This window comes from Scylla paramamosain, chromosome 39 (assembly GCF_035594125.1).
Source record: "Scylla paramamosain isolate STU-SP2022 chromosome 39, ASM3559412v1, whole genome shotgun sequence".
NCBI classification, from domain to species: Eukaryota; Metazoa; Arthropoda; class Malacostraca; order Decapoda; family Portunidae; genus Scylla; species Scylla paramamosain.
Genome location: NC_087189.1, coordinates 3,525,001 through 3,542,214, shown reverse-complemented (window position 1 = coordinate 3,542,214; position 17,214 = coordinate 3,525,001). Strand labels below are relative to the sequence as shown.

At 36.8% G+C, this 17,214-nt stretch overlaps 1 long non-coding RNA gene across 3 annotated transcripts in view; it reads right to left on the bottom strand.

Moving 5' to 3' along the window:
* Positions 1–17,214, bottom strand: part of LOC135092060 (uncharacterized) — a 103,074-nt gene that overhangs the window by 20,210 nt on the left and 65,650 nt on the right. For 2 of the 3 annotated variants that reach the window (XR_010262730.1, XR_010262729.1), the window contains exon 3: positions 2,666–2,702. This is a non-coding gene — a long non-coding RNA (uncharacterized LOC135092060). Of the gene's footprint in view, positions 1–2,665; positions 2,723–17,214 lie in introns of all 3 variants that reach the window. The other variant, XR_010262731.1, reaches the window with a different exon arrangement.

The window sequence follows — 17,214 nt, the reverse complement described above, 5'->3', positions numbered from 1 at the left end:
TGAATAACCTGTTAACCATTCAGTCTGCTTTTTTCTTTTCTTTTCTTTTTTTTTTCACCACAGACTTGGTGTAACTATTTCTCTTACTCTCTCCAACACACGTTTTTCTTCCTCCCCTTAGCCCCATTTCCTTGGCCGCGAAAATTGTTATACTGAAGAAATCTTACGGCAACAGTCCCCAGAAACATGGAGAGAGAGAGAGAAAAAAAAAAAAAAAACAGAACTGTAATCTTGTTAAAACTCTCAGGAACTAGCAACGAAATGTAATACAGAAATGTTGACTTGTATTTAAGAAACACTGCAGAAACTATTCCTAAAGTCGTGGCCTTACGGAAAACATCCCAGAAATTATAAGAAGCAGCACAGCATGAAAACTATTACGACTCTCCGTGCACTTAATAATTCCTGCTCGACTTTGCAAATTGAAAACAAGAAGCAGAGCCGAGTACGCGTCACTCATATTAAATCATTCGTCTCTAGGGGACTAAGAAAATCACTCCTTGGGAAATCAGGAAGAAAATCACTCCTTGGAAATTCAGGAAGAAAATCACTCCTTGTAAATTCAGGAAGAAAATCACTCCTTGGAAATTCAGGAAGAAAATCACTCCTTGTAAATTCAGGAAGAAAATCACTCCTTGTAAATTCAGGAAGAAAATCACTCCTTGGAAATTCAGGAAGAAAATCACTCCTTGGAAATTCAGGAAGAAAATCACTCCTTGTAAATTCAGGAAGAAAATCACTCCTTGTAAATTCAGGAAGAAAATCACTCCTTGGAAATTCAGGAAGAAAATCACTCCTTGGAAATTCAGGAAGAAAATCACTCCTTGGAAATTCAGGAAGAAAATCACTCCTTGGAAATTCAGGAAGAAAATCACTCCTTGTAAATTCAGGAAGAAAATCACTCCTTGTAAATTCAGGAAGAAAATCACTCCTTGTAAATTCAGGAAGAAAATCACTCCTTGGAAATTCAGGAAGAAAATCACTCCTTGGAAATTCAGGAAGAAAATCACTCCTTGTAAATTCAGAAAGACGATGATAAAACAAAAAAAATACCTAATTAACCATCTTGAAGTCTAATAAGAAAAAGAAAAGCTGAAAAAAAGTTAAAAATGTATATAAATCAACCAATGAATTTAGGTTTGAAGGAGAAAACAAAAGTTCCATTATTGGAAAATCAACAATTCAAAGATAAAACGAAAAAGAAAGTCATGTTACAAGTCAACCACCGAGAAAACCAACGACAAATTAAAAAAAAATAAAAAAAACGAATCAACCAAGATATTTCCGTAAAAAATTAGCACGAAGACGAAAAGAAAAAAAAAACATTTACAAATTAACCGTCTGGAAAACAAGAAAGAAAAACACAAGATATGAAAAAAAAAGGAAAGAAAAGACGAGAAAAATAATCATATACAAACCAAGAAATTCAACAAAAATGAAAAAGAAAGTAGAAATTCCTGAAAGAGAAAAATGCAGCGGGTTTCACAGCAAGACGCAAAAATATAAACAAGTCGAGAAGGGAGAGGCTCTGGACAGGAAAACATAATACTGGATACTCACTTTCCCTCGTCAGCGTCCAGGAAGTCCAGCAGGAAGAGCACATTACGATACAAGAATTCCTGGAACAAAAGCACTACGGACCTACTAATGCAACACAAATGCATTACTGATACAAGGGTCGGGGAATTTTTATTTATTTATTTATTTATTTATTTATTTATTTATTTATCTATTTACTGGTGTTGCTTGAATATCCGGCTATAGAAAATTGTGATATTACTTAGAGTTCATTAGACTGGTTCTCATGAAATTTTAGGTCGTGACAAAATGTGATGCCTAAAGTAGTTTAAATATCGACAAAATTGCTAAAAGTAGTGTAAGTAGTGACAATAGTAGTTTCAAGAGTGATCAAGTAGTGGAGTAGTAACGAAATTGCGAAGAGTAGTTTAGGTGACAAAAAGTAGTTTAAATAGTGACAAAATTACGAAAAGTAGTTTAAAGTGGCAAAAAATAATTTAAGTGGTGATAGAAGGAAGAAAAATAGTTTAGAGTGACAAAATGAAGAAAAGTAGTTTAAAGTGACAAAATTAAGAACAGTAGTTTAGTGACAAAAAAATGGTTGTTTAAATAGTGACAAAATTGCGAATAGTACTTTAAATAGTTGCAAAATTCATCCATGCCCCAAAAGAAATATAATCCACAGGAGTTAAAGTAAAAATTTTAGCGTTCTGTCAGTGAAACAAGAAAGAACTATACTACTTTAAAATTCTAAGCCATTATTAAACCAGTGGATTTTCAGGCCAACAATTTACAACCGTCTGAATTACAAAGCCATCCTCACACTGCAAATCCTGAATGTCCCATGACCCTTGTATTTCAAACCGTATTCTGAAACCCGCTGCACCTCCATTACTTTCAGAAGACTCTATTAGTTGAAGTTACACGGATATTTAAGGTATTTTTTATAGTTTTACTGCCAGATTAACAACATTTCTACACTACTAACAGGAGAAACAGTCCTGAGATACCGGCTGACCATCTCTGTGACCTTTGAAAACAGTCGTGGTGAGAGAGCGAAGCGTTTCAGAATACGGGAAAGATAGATAAACAAACAGAGCCTGCCCACAGCAAAGCTTGGACAGAAAATGCAACTCTGGGTACTCACTCCTTGCTGCCCGAGTCGTGAAGTTAAGAGACAGTGCCTGAAGTTAAGAGACAGTGCCTGAGGAGAGATGGAGACAATTAGAACCAAAATGCAAGAGACAGTACCTTACGAGAGACGAACACAATTAGAACCAAAATGCAAGAGACAGTACCTTAGGAGAGATGAAGACAAAACTAAAATGTACCTGAGGAGAGATGGACACAATTACAACCTAAATAAAGGTAGAGAAAGTGATTATACACAACACTAAGATAGGAATATAATAACCATGTACTGATTATATTAAAGATCTCTGCGTGATGTGAAATACGTTTTAGATGAGAATGATTACCAAAATGCAAGTATAAAAAAAGGGTCATTATACCAAGCACTAATGGCTGAATGCAATTTCCCTGTACTACGTAATTATACTAATGACCTCTGTTGATCAGATAATGAATCTTCGTACCTAATAATAACACGTTACGAGTTAGGTGAGTTTTATTTAGATTAAGACAAGTAGAACCAAAATTCAGATGGAAAAAGGATTATTATTTCAAGCAGTAAGGTAAGAATCAAACTTCCATGTACTGGTTATAATACTCGCTGCGTGTTTAAGTATGCGTCACAAGTTAGGAGAGTTTAAATTAAGACAAGTCAAACCAAAATCTGATAAAAAAGGATCATTATAACCAACAACGGAAGTTAAGACTCCAATTACAGTGTGCTGATTATACTAATGACACCTCCATTATGTGAGTTATGTTTAGATTAAGACAATTATCAGCCAAAACATAGTGGAGGAAAGGATCATTATAAATACGACTTGTGTAGGAAAGAAATTACGATATTCTGATTATACTAATAACCTCTGCTGCGTCGAGTAATGAGGTATCGCGTCTACTTGTTACTGATACTTAATGCAGGTTAAATGTAAGGTAGAAGTAGCGTGTGCTGTGTTGGAAAAAGAGAGGAGGGAAATCTTCTCTGGTTCTTCAAAAAATTCCACGGTCAAAAAGATGTCAGTCTTGATATTTCATTTATTTCAATATTCCACGCCAGTCAAAAAAAAAAAAAAAAAAAAGTGAAAAGAGAAGTTGAAAATTTTAGTCACGCTTTTGCTTTATCTCTTCTGCTTCCACATCCTCAAGCTCCTCCTCCTCCTCCTCCTCTTCCTTTTTATCCTCCTCCTCCTCCTGCTCCTGCTTCTGCTTGCTTTCCATAACTGAATATTCATGGCACCATCACCGTGGGTAAACCTTAACACACTGAGTCACGAATGAGGGATGCCTGCTTCCTCGCCCCTCTTCCCCCCCACTCCCACCCTCTCCTGCTTACCTCCCATTATTACCCTTCCCTCCTCCCCTCCTTCCATCCTTCTCTACTTAAGCTTTCCTCCCTCTCATTATCCTTATCTACGAGAAATACCCTCCCTCCTATCTCCTTTCACCTTTTCCTCCCTTCCATTAATATCAGCTTTTCCTCCCTCCCTCTCTTCGCTCTCCTGTACTCTCCCCCTGCCTTCCTCTCCCTGCCAAGCTGTCCTCTCTTCTTTACCCTTCTATATTAACCTGTTCCTCTTCCTCTTCCCTTCCCTCCAAGCTCTGCCCTTCCTCCTCTTACCCTCTGGTTTTCTTGCTTTCCTCTCCCTCCCTCTCTCCCTCCCACCCTCTTTCATACAGTAATCCTCTTCCCTCTCAGCAACCTCCTTCATTCTCCCTCCCTCTCTCCCTCCATCCCTTCCTTCCTCCTCCTCCTTCATCCAACAATTCTCTTTCCTCTCTCAACAGCGTCTTTTATTCTCTCTCCCTCCCTCCCTCCCTCCCTCCCTCCCTCCCTCCCTCTCTCGACAAACTACAACCTCAGGAGTAGGAAATATCTAAAGGGCTCGGAACACAAAGAAATGCAAAAGGGAAGCACAAACAGCAGCAGACATGTTGGCCTTGACGAGATAGTTTGTGATAAGGTGCATTTGTGTAATCTAATTTGAGAGATGTAGGAATAATAACGATGATGATGATAATAATAATAATAATAATAATAATAATAATAATAATAATAATAATAATAATAATAATAATAATGATAACAAAAACAAGCAATTTCCTTCCGCATTTAGTTTCCATTGTTATTTTTATTCCCCTTGTTATTATTCTCATTATCATCATCATTTATGCCTATCTCCGGCGTGATTCAGTGTAACAAACAACGATGACGGCAACAGTCAATCTTTTCAGCATTTGTCTTGTATCATTATTCTTATCCTCCTTGTTATTATCATTATTCTTCGTGTCTACATCCATCGTGAATTTAATTGCAAGGGATGTACAATAATAAACAGTAATATCGAAAACAAGCGATTCCTTCCGCATTTAGATAATTATTTTTTATTTATTTATTTATTTCTTTTTTTTTTTTTACTCCTTGTTAAGTTCATTATCATCAATCTTCTTTGTGTCTATCTTCGTCGTGAGTCTAATGCGAGGAATGGAGAATAACAAGCAATTATAACAGACTAATTCCTTTCGTCTTTACCTTTGAGTCATTATTATTATTCTTGTTATTATTATCATCATCATCACTTGTTATCGCTTGTTCCCTGCTTCGTCGTGAATTTAATGTTAACAACCGTGAGAACGAAAACAAACTATTTATTTCGCATTTACTTCGTCACCGTTCGCGTAATTATTATTATTATTACTATTATTATTATTATTATTATTATTATTATTATTATTATTATTATTATTATTATGTCCCTATCTCCGCCGTGAATCAAGTAAGAGATATAGGATGATAAAAAATGATAATGAAAACAAATTCCTTCCGCCATTGCTCTTGTTCTCGTTATCATCATTATTTGTCCTTATGTAAGAGAACAACAACAAAAAACAAATAATTCCTTTCCCATGCACCTTGTATCTTCTTATTCTTCTTAATATCATCTTTATCATCATTATTATCCTCTCTCCCGATGAAGGATAACAATGATATATTTTTTTTCTCATGTACATTGTATCTTATTTTCCTTATTATCTATCATTATCATCATTTGTCCCCAGGTAAAGCAGCAACAATAACGTATCTTATAACTTCTTATTATTCCTGTTATCTTCATTATCTTTATCATTATCCTTTGTCCTCACGTAGAACCACAATGATGAGAACAAATCCTTTAGCACGTACCTTGTATCTTCTTATTCTTCTTGTTATTCTCATTATCATCATTATTACCATCATTTGTCCCATCCCTGTCTCGCCTCATTTGGCAGATTACTTCTCTCAAGAAAAGTTTTCCATTTCGCTAATTGCTTGCATCAAAATCAACATCATTTACTGAGAACAACATTTTTTTTTCATTTTTTTTCCTCAAGACTCCTTCGCGTCTGTCTGTTTTCCTCCTAACTTCTTTCCTACACAAGACAAGAAAAAGGAAAAGGTTAATAAAACTTTCGCTTACATTTCTCTCTTTAAAATGTGAGAGAGAGAGAGAGAGAGAGAGAGAGAGAGAGAGAGAGAGAGAGAGAGAGAGAGAGAGAGAGAGAGAGAGAGAGAGAGAGAGAGAGAGAGAGAGAGAGAGAGAGAGAGAGAGAGAGAGTAGGAGAGTAGCATTTTCTTTTGTTTCTTTCATCATCATTATTCATATGTCAACTTTTCATTTCTTTTTTTTCTTTTCCTGCTGTATTTCTTTCCTTCCATTCATTTCCCATTTTTTTCCTTCTCAACTTTCCTTCTTTTTCCATTAACGTGATTCACAGGTACACTTTTTTCCCTCTTATTCATTCATTTATTCAAGCTTTCATTGTCTTTCCATTCCAAGCATCATCATCTAAAGGATCAAGCACTGAATCCACTCCTTTATACTCTTTCACATTCATTTGCACCTGTCACTCTCTCTCTCTCCCTCTCTCTCTCTCTCTCTCTCTCTCTCTCTCTCTCTCTCTCTCTCTCTCTCTCTCTCTCTCTCTCTCTCAGGTACGTTTTTTTTTATTTTCTACTGTGTATTATTTTTCTATTTATCTATTTCCCTTCTTTATCTTCTATTTCTTCATCTTAAATTATTATATTCACTTTTTATTTCGCCTTTTATTGTTTTTTTTTTTGTTTATATTTATTTTTTGTCATAATTTTCTCTGCATTGTTCTTTTCTTGTAATTGAATGTTATTTCTCTCTCTCTCTCTCTCTCTCTCTCTCTCTCTCTCTCTCTCTCTCTCTCTCTCTCTCTCTCTCTCTCTCTTTCAATTCTCTTCGTAAATGTATTATTCATATACTTAAATCTTATTCATTCCAAACAATTCTTTCTTTCTTATCTGCATTTCATTTCTTCGTCACCACCACCACCACCACCACTCTCGTCTTGTCTGCCTCTGTCTTTTTTTTTTTGGGGGGGGGAGGGGATGGGGGTGGGAGGCAAAACTAACGAAGCAAAATATCTGCCATTCCAGCTTATCGTCAAGTGTTCTGTCCTGATGGCAAGTCTTTTTTTTCTTCTTCTTTCCCAGCTAATTATTTTGATCTGCAACTATTTTTTCTTTTTTTTTAGATATTTTTATAATCTGAATCTTTTTTTTTTCTCTCTCATGCCTCGTGGTTTCATTCCTGTAACTCATTTTTTCTCTTTAAATTAAACGATAATTCTGCTTAGTTCAGTTTATTTTTTTCTTTTTATTTTTTTCTTTCTATCCCACAATGATTTCTTTCCATGTTCTTTCCGTTTTTTCTTGTAACTTTTTTTTATCTTTCTATTAAACATTATTTCTGTCAAGTTCAATTTACATTTTTTTTTACACTTTTCTATCGGACAATACTTTTCTGTTCTTCCCACGTATATCTTTTTTTTCCTCTAACTCATTTTCTCTCTCACTCTTTGTACCACTTTCCGTTTAGTTAATTGTATTTCATATCTTTTTACGCCTCCTTCTGTCACATCCAGAGTTCTGATTCTACTGGTAATGGTTTTATATAAATTTCACAGTATTCATCTGGTCTGTCCTTCATTTATTTTCTTTTTAATCAAGGAATGTAATTATCCAAGTTACCATTCCTTTAAATACTTTTCTGTACTTACATTTCATCAAACTTTATAATTCCCAATGATATTCCGGTTATAATTTCATAGTATACCATAAAAATATTTCTTCCTATTACCATTAGGAGGAGGAGGAGGAGGAGGAGGGAATATCATTATCATCCTTTTTCCTTTATATCTACGTTCTCTCATATCATTACAACTTTTTTTTCATATATTTACATCTTATATCCCTAAACCAATGTAATTTCAGCCCTTCATTTACATCGCTACCTGACAATTCCCTCCCATCCACCACTAGTATTACATTTGCTCCACATCTTTATCTGCACTTAAATTCTTTCCACGTAATCACAATATGATCAACTTAACCAATTCTATTCCATTCCAGACCACAAAGCAACAATTCCCCACTAACATATCACTCACGTACATTTTTATTTTGTATCTTTTATTTTTTCTCTCCGTGACACCAAAACTATCCATTAATATGCATGTACTTTGGCATTTTTCGCTGCACGTGCTCCATTTTTCACTGCTCTCATTTTCTGTAGCCACAAAAAACGTTCCCCAGGCGTACCCGTCTCTTTACAACAGGTCAAAATGATTCTTTCTCTGTGGTTACGAATTATCATCATTCTTGTACCCGTGAATGGAAAACAGCGCAGTGGTAGCAATGTTGTATGCGGGGGGAGGGAGGGGAGGAAAATGTTATTGGTATTTTTGAAAAACTGCGTGGTTACATAACATGCTGTTCACGTGTTGCTGTAGAAAACAAGATGAATATATGGAAAAATTATACTGCAGTTTTTTATTGTAAGAGTGAAAGGAAGGTGAAAAAAATACTGTTATGTCGGAGAAAGGAACGAGTAAGGAAAGAAAATTTTATTTTACGTTGATAGAAAAGGGGGGGGAAATTACGATATATGTAAGAGAGAAAAGGGAGAAAAAACATTTTAGTGCTATGTAAGCGAGAACGGAAAGAGTAAGGGAAGAAAGTTTTTACTTCAAGAGAAAAGGAAGGAAAAACAGAAGAAAATTTTACTTTACTATGTAAGAGAGAGGAAGAATGAGTAAAGGACGATGTATTGCTACCTTCGACATAACACTACTTACGCATTGCTGTGGAAAAACAAGATGCGTGCACGTAAACACTCATAAGGTCCTTTACGCAAGAGAGGAAGGGGGGAGGAAAAAAGTCGTTATCTAGAAAAAATATATTATTCAACACATTTACGTATTGTAATAGAAATAAAAAAGGTAAACTTGTATAAAGAAAATATTATTTCATGTTATGTAAAAGAGAGAGAGGAGAAATTATCAGTATTAAAAAAAACAACTATACAACATTTTACGTCTTACAAAAGAAAAGAAGATGAGAAAAACTAGTTATTTTTGTTATGCGAGAGAGGAAGGGAGGAGAAAATGTAACTGGCATATAAACAAAAAAAATATGAAAAAATAATACATTAACTATTACTAAAGAAAAACATAATGAATAGATGATGTTACTGTTATCATTATGTGAAGCAGAAAGGAAGGAATAAAGTGTTGATATTCGTTTTATACCTTAGAAGAAAAACATACATAAATAAACAATAATTTTCACGTTACTAAAGAAAAACAAGACAAATATATATAGAAAATAGTACTAACCTTCATATTATGGAAGAAAAAAGGGAAAAACAAGAAAAATATAAATAAAAAATAGTATTAACCTTCATATTACGTAAGAAAAGGAGGGGAAAAAATGTTACTGGTATATTAAAGACACACTGCATGAATATATACATAATATTTCACCCACTGCTACAGAAAAATATTATTAGATTCTACAAACCTAATAATAAATGATGAAAACTGGCCATATTTTCTTTTTTTATTGGTAAAGCTACAATTTTTCACTTCACGCTCTCTCTCTCTCTCTCTCTCTCTCTCTCTCTCTCTCTCTCTCTCTCTCTCTCTCTCTCTCTCTCTCTCTCATGGTCAAACGATTCTTTTCAACGTGACCGTTCTATTTTTAACGTGCTTCCTCTTCCGTCTCCACCTCCTCCTCCTCCTTCTCCTCCTCCTCCTCCTCCTCCTCCTCCTCCTCCTCCTCCTCCTCCCTCCTCCTTAAGGGCTCCCGCTTAACACCATTCTCATTTTATCTTACAACGTCCTCCATTTTCCGGCAAACACGTTCTCTCTCTCTCTCTCTCTCTCTCTCTCTCTCTCTCTCTCTCTCTCTCTCTCTCTCTCTCTCTCTCTCTCTCTCTCTCTCTCTCTCTGGTTTCCCATTTTCTACGAAGCAGCGTTCCATTTTCTCTCGTTTCCACAATGTCTCTCCTACTCTACACTTTAATCACTAACTATCACAGTGCCCCATCACCATAAAAACACTCACCCTTCCCTCTCACTCCCCCTTCCCCATCACTCCCCCTGCCCCATCACACTCTCTCTCTCTCTCTCCCCCAAGTAATCGCAAACAGAAAATGGAAAAATGCCTCGCCACGTGAACTAAACAATAAAAAAAAAAAAGGAAGGGGGGAAAGAAAGGGGGAAAAAAAGGGGAGGCTGTGACAAGATGAGGAAATGAGTGAGTCAGGGGAAGCAGATTAGATAAGGAAAAAGGGATGAGTTTGAAGGAAAGATCAGTGGAGGAAAAGCGGGAAAAGGAAGGGAGAGAGAGAGAGAGAGAGAGAGAGAGAGAGAGAGAGAGAGAGAGAGAGAGAGAGAGAGAGAGAGAGAGAGAGAGAGAGAGAGAGAGAGAGAGAGAGAAATGAAGATGAAAGGTGGATGGAGAGGGAAGGGAAGGGAAGGAAAGGAAAGGAAATAGGAAAAGAGATTAATAGAAAGTGGAAGAGGAGTACAGAGGTGGATAGGATAAATAGAGTAAAAGGAAAGGAAAGGGAAGAGAGGAAAGGAGGAAGGGGAGAGTAAGAGTATGGAAGAGAGGAAGAGGAGAGAAAGAGAAGAGGAGGAGAAGGAAAGGAGGAAAGGCTTTTGACCAGGTATGTCATTTCTCACACCTCATCAAATAGGAGGAGGAGGAGGAGGAGGAGGAGGAGGAGGAGGAGGAGGAGGAGGAGGAGGAGGAGGAGGAGGAGGAGGAGGAGGAGGAGGAGGAGGAGGAGGAGGAGGACTGGACTGACACTATTATCCTGATGCTATCGTCTGTAACAAATTCTCTCTCTCTCTCTCTCTCTCTCTCTCTCTCTCTCTCTCTCTCTCTCTCTCTCTCTCTCTCTCTCTCTCTCTCTCTCTCTCTCTCTCTCTCATGAAGGTGATGATGTTTAATGCCTGTGTGCACGTGAGTTTGTATCCGTCACTCCGTGTGTGTGTGTGTGTGTGTGTGTGTGTGTGTGTGTGTGTGTGTGTGTGTGTGTGTGTGTGTGTGTGTGTGTGTGTGTGTGTGTGTGTGTGTGTGTGTGTGTGTGTGTGTGTGTGTGTGTGTAATAATAAAGGCCGCGCGATGATCCCCATTACAAGGGCGAGAGAACAGGTGTCTCTAATTACCAGATTACCTTAATGCTTCGACAATTCTACTTTTGTCTCGCTTTTATAGGATTTGACTTTGGCCGGGACAGGTGTGGCGCGCTGGGGTCATTACTGGTGGTGGTGGTGGGTGGTAGTACTATTATGATCACTATTGTTATTGGTGGTGGTGATGGTGGTGGTGGTAGTTTGTTGTTGTTGTTGGTAGTACTATTATGATCACTATTGTTATTGGTGGTGGTGATGGTGGTGGTGGTAGTTTGTTGTTGTTGTTGTTGTTGTTGTTGTTGTTGTTGTTGTTGTTGTTGTTGTTGTTGTTGTTGTTGTTGTTGTTGTTGTTGTTGTTGTTGTTGTTGTTGTTGTTGTTGTTGTTGTTGTTGTTGTTGGTTGTTGTTGTTGTTGTTGTTGTTGTTGTTGTTGTTGTTGTTGTTGTTGTTGTTGTTGTTGTCGTCGTCGTCGTCGTCGTCGAAGTAGTAGTAGTAGTAGTAGTAGTAGTAGTAGTAGTAGTAGTAGTAGTAGTAGTAGTAGTAGTAGTAGTAGTAGTAGTAGTAGTAGTACCATCATCATCATCATCATCAGTATCACCAGCATCACCATCATTCACCACTACACACCCAGACCCCACACCACACACACACACACACACAAACCCAGACACTGTTCCACAAACCCACACATACAAACATTCAGCAACAAGACATAAGACAGACCAAAACCTTCCTTCCTATCCCAACAACTAACCACTCCCTTTAAAAGCCAAGAGCTGAAGTGCTCATCCCTCGCAATGGTTCTGGGAAAAGTAGACGAGAGAGAAGGAGAGAAGACACAAAGAGATGCTTCTGGATTAAGATAAGCAAGTCGTACCTGCCTTCCCGATAATGCCTGAGTATTTGAATAGCAACTGGAGAAAGAGAGACAGGCAGACAGAGAAATAGATACATAAATACGAGAGACTCTGGAATTAATTTTCATGTATCGTGGAGTCTTTGTTGATCTTTTGGTACGAGGAATGAAATACTCCCAAGAAAAGCAACAATATGAAAACATGGAGAAAATAGACGGAATACACGGGAAAATAAAGGGATGATTGCTTCCACGGACTGACTAACTCTCTCTCTCTCTCATTCAGTTTTGCTCAGGTTGGAAACAAAATTAAAAAGAGCTGATAAAGATGTGAATAGTGACTACATAGAAAAGCCATTCAAGAGAAACAATTAACTGACGAAAATAGACGGAGAATTTACAGAATCCTTTGGTTACGTTTTTCTGACGAGACTCGAGAAAAGATAAAATAAAAGAAAAGTGGAGATAAAAAGATAATTAGTAAGTATACGAGATAGCCAAATTGGAGAAAAATGGGGGAGGAAAAGGGAAAAAGGAGGAAATAAGGGAACACAACATGAAAAAGGAGCAGGAAAGAAGATAATAGAATAGAGAAGAGTAGAAAGAAATAGTGACAAACAAGATGAAGAAAAAGGAGGGGAAAGAAAAAGGGAAGACGAAAGGACGGAAAAAGGGAACAGATCATAAAATCGGAATAGATAAGAGAAGATAAACGAGTAGAGAAGTAAAGAATGGGAAAGAAATAGAAAGTAAAGTGACACAAGTAGGAAATAAAATGAAAAAAGAAAAAGAAAGGAACATATAAAAACGAACAGAAAATAAAAGGTAACTGAATAGGGGAGTAAAGGAAGGAATGGAAAGAAAAAAGAAAATAACAAATAAACAGAAATTAATATAAAGAAAGGGAAAGAACCAAATAAAAAAATGAAAACTGATAAAGATAGGAATAACAGATAGAAAATAATGAGAAAATGGAGTGTGGTGTTTATATCGATAATGAAAATGGTGACAATGACAAAGGTGATAAAGATGGAAATAACGACAAGAAGATAATGTCACAAAGTATTTATGATGATAATGGTGATGACGATAGTGATGATAATGAAGATGGACATAATCACATAAACTGTTTCAATTGATAAGAAAGAGTGAAGGTGATGACAGAGGGAATGAGAACCATCACCACCACCACCATCATCACCACCACCACCATCATCACTACCACCACCACCACCACCATCATCACTACCACCACCATCATCACTACCACCACCACCACCACCACCATCATCACTACCACCACCACCACCACCATCATCACTACCACCACCATCATCACTACCACCACCACCACCATCATCTCCAACACCAACATTTAATTCATCTTTTTTTTTCTATGTTTATTTTCTTTCATTTATTTATTTTTTCATTTTTTGTACTTTCATTTCTTTTTCCTTTTCTTTCTTTTTTTTCATTACGCCTCCTTTTTCTATTCGATTTTCTCTCGTTTATTTTCTATTTTTCTCTCCTCCTTCTCCCCTTTCATTTATTCCTTTAACTTTCTTTCCTTCCTTCCTTCCTTCCTTTCTTTTACCCTCATCCTTAATTCACTTTGCATTTTTCCTTTCCTTTACTTTCATCACTTTTTCCTTTCCTTTCCTTTTTTCTTTCCTTCTTTTATTGCAGTTTCTTTTTCATTTAAATACTTTCAAAAGATTTAAAGTTTTGCGTGGAATATGAAAACTATTTTAAAAGCCAGTGTGTAACAGTTAGCTACTTCCATTAAAATAAAATATAAATAAATAAAATGCACTAGACATATTAGACACTATATAAAAAAAAGGTTTTCTATTTTTCTTTCCTTCTTTCCTCCTTCGTTTTCTTTCCTTTTCTTAACTGTCTTTGCTTTCCTTCCTTCAGTCCTTTCTTCTATCCCTTCTTACTCTCCTTCATTTCTCTCCTTCCATTTCTTTCCACTCTTACCACTTTTTTTTTTCCCTCCCTTCATTCATTCCATCTTTCTTTCCCTTTTACTCTCATTTCTCCCATTCCTGTCCATTCTCTTTCCTCTACTTTTTTTCCCCATCTACTTTGCTCCTCCTTTTTCGTTTGCATTCCTCACGTACTCTTAGTTTCTCTTAGTTTCCTTCCTTCATTCCCTGTACCGTTTCCTCTCCTTTCACCCCTTCTCTCTAATCACCACCACGACCACCACGACCACCACCACTGCAATAACACAAATGATAAAAAGGCAATGCAAACAGGTGTTCATCAGTGCGATATAATTGAATTTGCAAAGTAGAGTAATTGAGGCGTCAGTCGCAGGCAAGACCAGAGAAACACACAGCTAAGCAATTAACATAGACACGTCACCAATATTATTATTATCATTATTATTATTATTATTATTATTATTATTATTATTATTATTATATTCGTCAGGACTCGTGTGTGTGTGTGAGTGTGTATGTGTGTATGTAAGGCTATTTAAATTAGGATGACTTTAATTGTGATAGTCATATTTTTTTGTGGTGGTGGTGGTGGTGGTGGTGGTGGAGGTGATTAAGAGGGAACGGGTGAAAGAGAAGGGAAGGGTAGAAAGAAGGAATGATGGAAGGAAAAGGAAGGAAAATGATAGAAAAGGAAGGAAAAAAAGGAAAAGGAAGGAAAAAAGAAAAGGAAAGAAAAAAATAAAAGAAAATGAAGGAAATGGAAGGAAAAGGAAAGAAAAGGAAGGAAAAGGAAGTAGGAATGAAGGAAAGAAGGCAAGGGTAGGTTAGGGAATGGAAAGAAAAGAAAAGGAAGGAGGATAGAAGAAAATAAAGATTGTGAAACACGAATCGAAGCTAGAATAGAAAAGAAAACAGAAAAGGAAGAAAGGAAGGAAGGAAGGAAGGAAGGAAGGAAGGAAGGAAGGAAGGAAGGAAGGAAGGAGGGGAAAGAAATATAAGAAAAAAAATAAAATGAAGGTAAATGAAAGTAAAAACAGAAAGAAGTAAGAAATGCACTGAGTGGAAGGAAATGAATGGAAACAAAGAAGAAAAAGAAACAAATTAACAAAACATAGAACATAAGGAAAATTAGAAACAAAAAGAATAGGAAAAAAACGAGTAGAAAATTAAAAAATCAAACAAAAATAGAGTAAAACAAGAAAAGAAAATAAAGGAAGAAAGGAAGGAAGGAATGAGTGAAAGAATTAATCGAACTCTCGTTCACTCTCTCTCTCTCTCTCTCTCTCTCTCTCTCTCTCTCTCTCTCTCTCTCTCTCTCTCTCTCTCTCTCTCTCTCTCTCTGATTGCTGTCCCTGTCTCCCAGTTAGACTTTCCTCCACTCTCTCTCTCTCTCTCTCTCTCTCTCTCTCTCTCTCTCTCTCTCTCTCTCTCTCTCTCTCTCTCTCTCTCTCTCTCTCTCTCTGTCTCCTCCCTTTTCTCCTGACACGTTTCTCTCGCCACCGTATTTTGTTTTTTTCCCTCTTGGTTATTTTTTTCCTTTTTCGTGATATTTTCTCGTATTTACGCGATTTTAAATTATTCTTGTCTTTTTTTATTTTGGTCAAGTTTTCTTAGATTTATTTCCATCTTCAGTTTCCTTTTCCCAGTCTTCCATGAATTTCTCTCTCTCTCTCTCTCTCTCTCTCTCTCTCTCTCTCTCTCTCTCTCTCTCTCTCTCTCTCTCTCTCTCTCTGTTATCAATGTTTCTCATTCATATTCTTCTCTCATACCTTCCCGTCTGTCTGTCTGTCTGTCCTTCCAAGTTTATTACACTTTCTCTCTTTCCCCTTCATCTCTCTCTCTCTCTCTCTCTCTCTCTCTCTCTCTCTCTCTCTCTCTCTCTCTCTCTCTCTCTCTCTCCAATCTTCACACTACTTCTCTCATTATTTATACTTTCACTCTTTTTCTCTGTTTCAGATTACACCTATTAATCTCTCTCTCTCTCTCTCTCTCTCTCTCTCTCTCTCTCTCTCTCTCTCTCTCTCTCTCTCTCTCTCTCTCTTTTTCAAATTACAAGCTAACGCGACACATGGCCGTCTGACGCGGTATACGGCGCACCTCCAGCCTTTACTTGGCGCGGATCAAAACTTTCCCCATTTATCCGATTAGTCTTTGTAGAGAGGGAGCGGGAGAGGGAGAGGGAAGGGGCGATGTAAACGAGTGCAGGGAATATAAATGTCACCCCTGAGACGATCATAGAAAACGGAATCTCAAGGAAAACTCTCGTACCCTAATTAATTTGAGAAGGATGGAGGGAGGGAGCAAGGGGAGTAAACGCTGTAAGGAAGAAACAAAGAGAAAGAAGGAAGGAGAAGGAACACGAGAAGAAAGGAAGGAAGGAATAATGTAAAGTTAATGTTATGTGAAATAGAAAAGTTGATGTTTTTTTCTTTTTTTAGGGAAAGATTAGATAAAAAATGTAAAGTTAGGTTAGGTTAAGATAGGTTAGGTTAAGACAGGTTAGGTAAAGTTAGGTTAGGTTAGGTTAGGTTAGATTAGGTTAGGTTAAGTTAGCTTAAGTTAGGTTTGGTTAAGTTAGGTTTGGTTAAGTTAAGGTAGGTTAGGTAAAGTTAGGTAGGGTAGGGTGGGGTAGGTTAAGTTAAGATAGGTTAGGTTAAGTAAATTCAGGGTAGAGTAGGATAGGTTAAGTTAGGTTAAGTTAGATTACGTTAAGTTAGGTTCGGTGGAAGTAAGTTAGGTAAGGAGGGTTAGTCTTTCATGCTAAATTAAGTGAATAAATCAATATACAAAGTTCACACACCTTAATAAAAAAATATAAAAAATGTGCTCTATATCAAATGGTAATAACTTGAATCCATTAATGTTCCTGCGATGGAGTTGCATTCCATTTGGGTGTGAAGCAGTGGGCGAGGAGGAGAGGCAATAAAACGCTACGAATGAAGAGGAGCACTGGATAAAAATGAAGGGACACAAGGAAAAGATTTAGGGATGCAGCGGGGCACTAGACGAAGATGGAAAGGGAGCACCAGAGATTTACTGACGAGAAGGAAATAAAAAGATTGAAGAATGGAGAGAAAACAAATGAAAATCTAGTGATAGAGGGGAAAAAACAAAAATGGAAAAAAAGAGAAAGATAGAGAATAACGAAGACTTAGGAATGCAGAGAAGACTAGCTAAAGATGACAAGCGAAACAAGAAAAGAGAACAAAGGACAGGAAACAAATGAAAATCTGGTGATAAAACGAAACCAACGAAAAATGACAGAGAG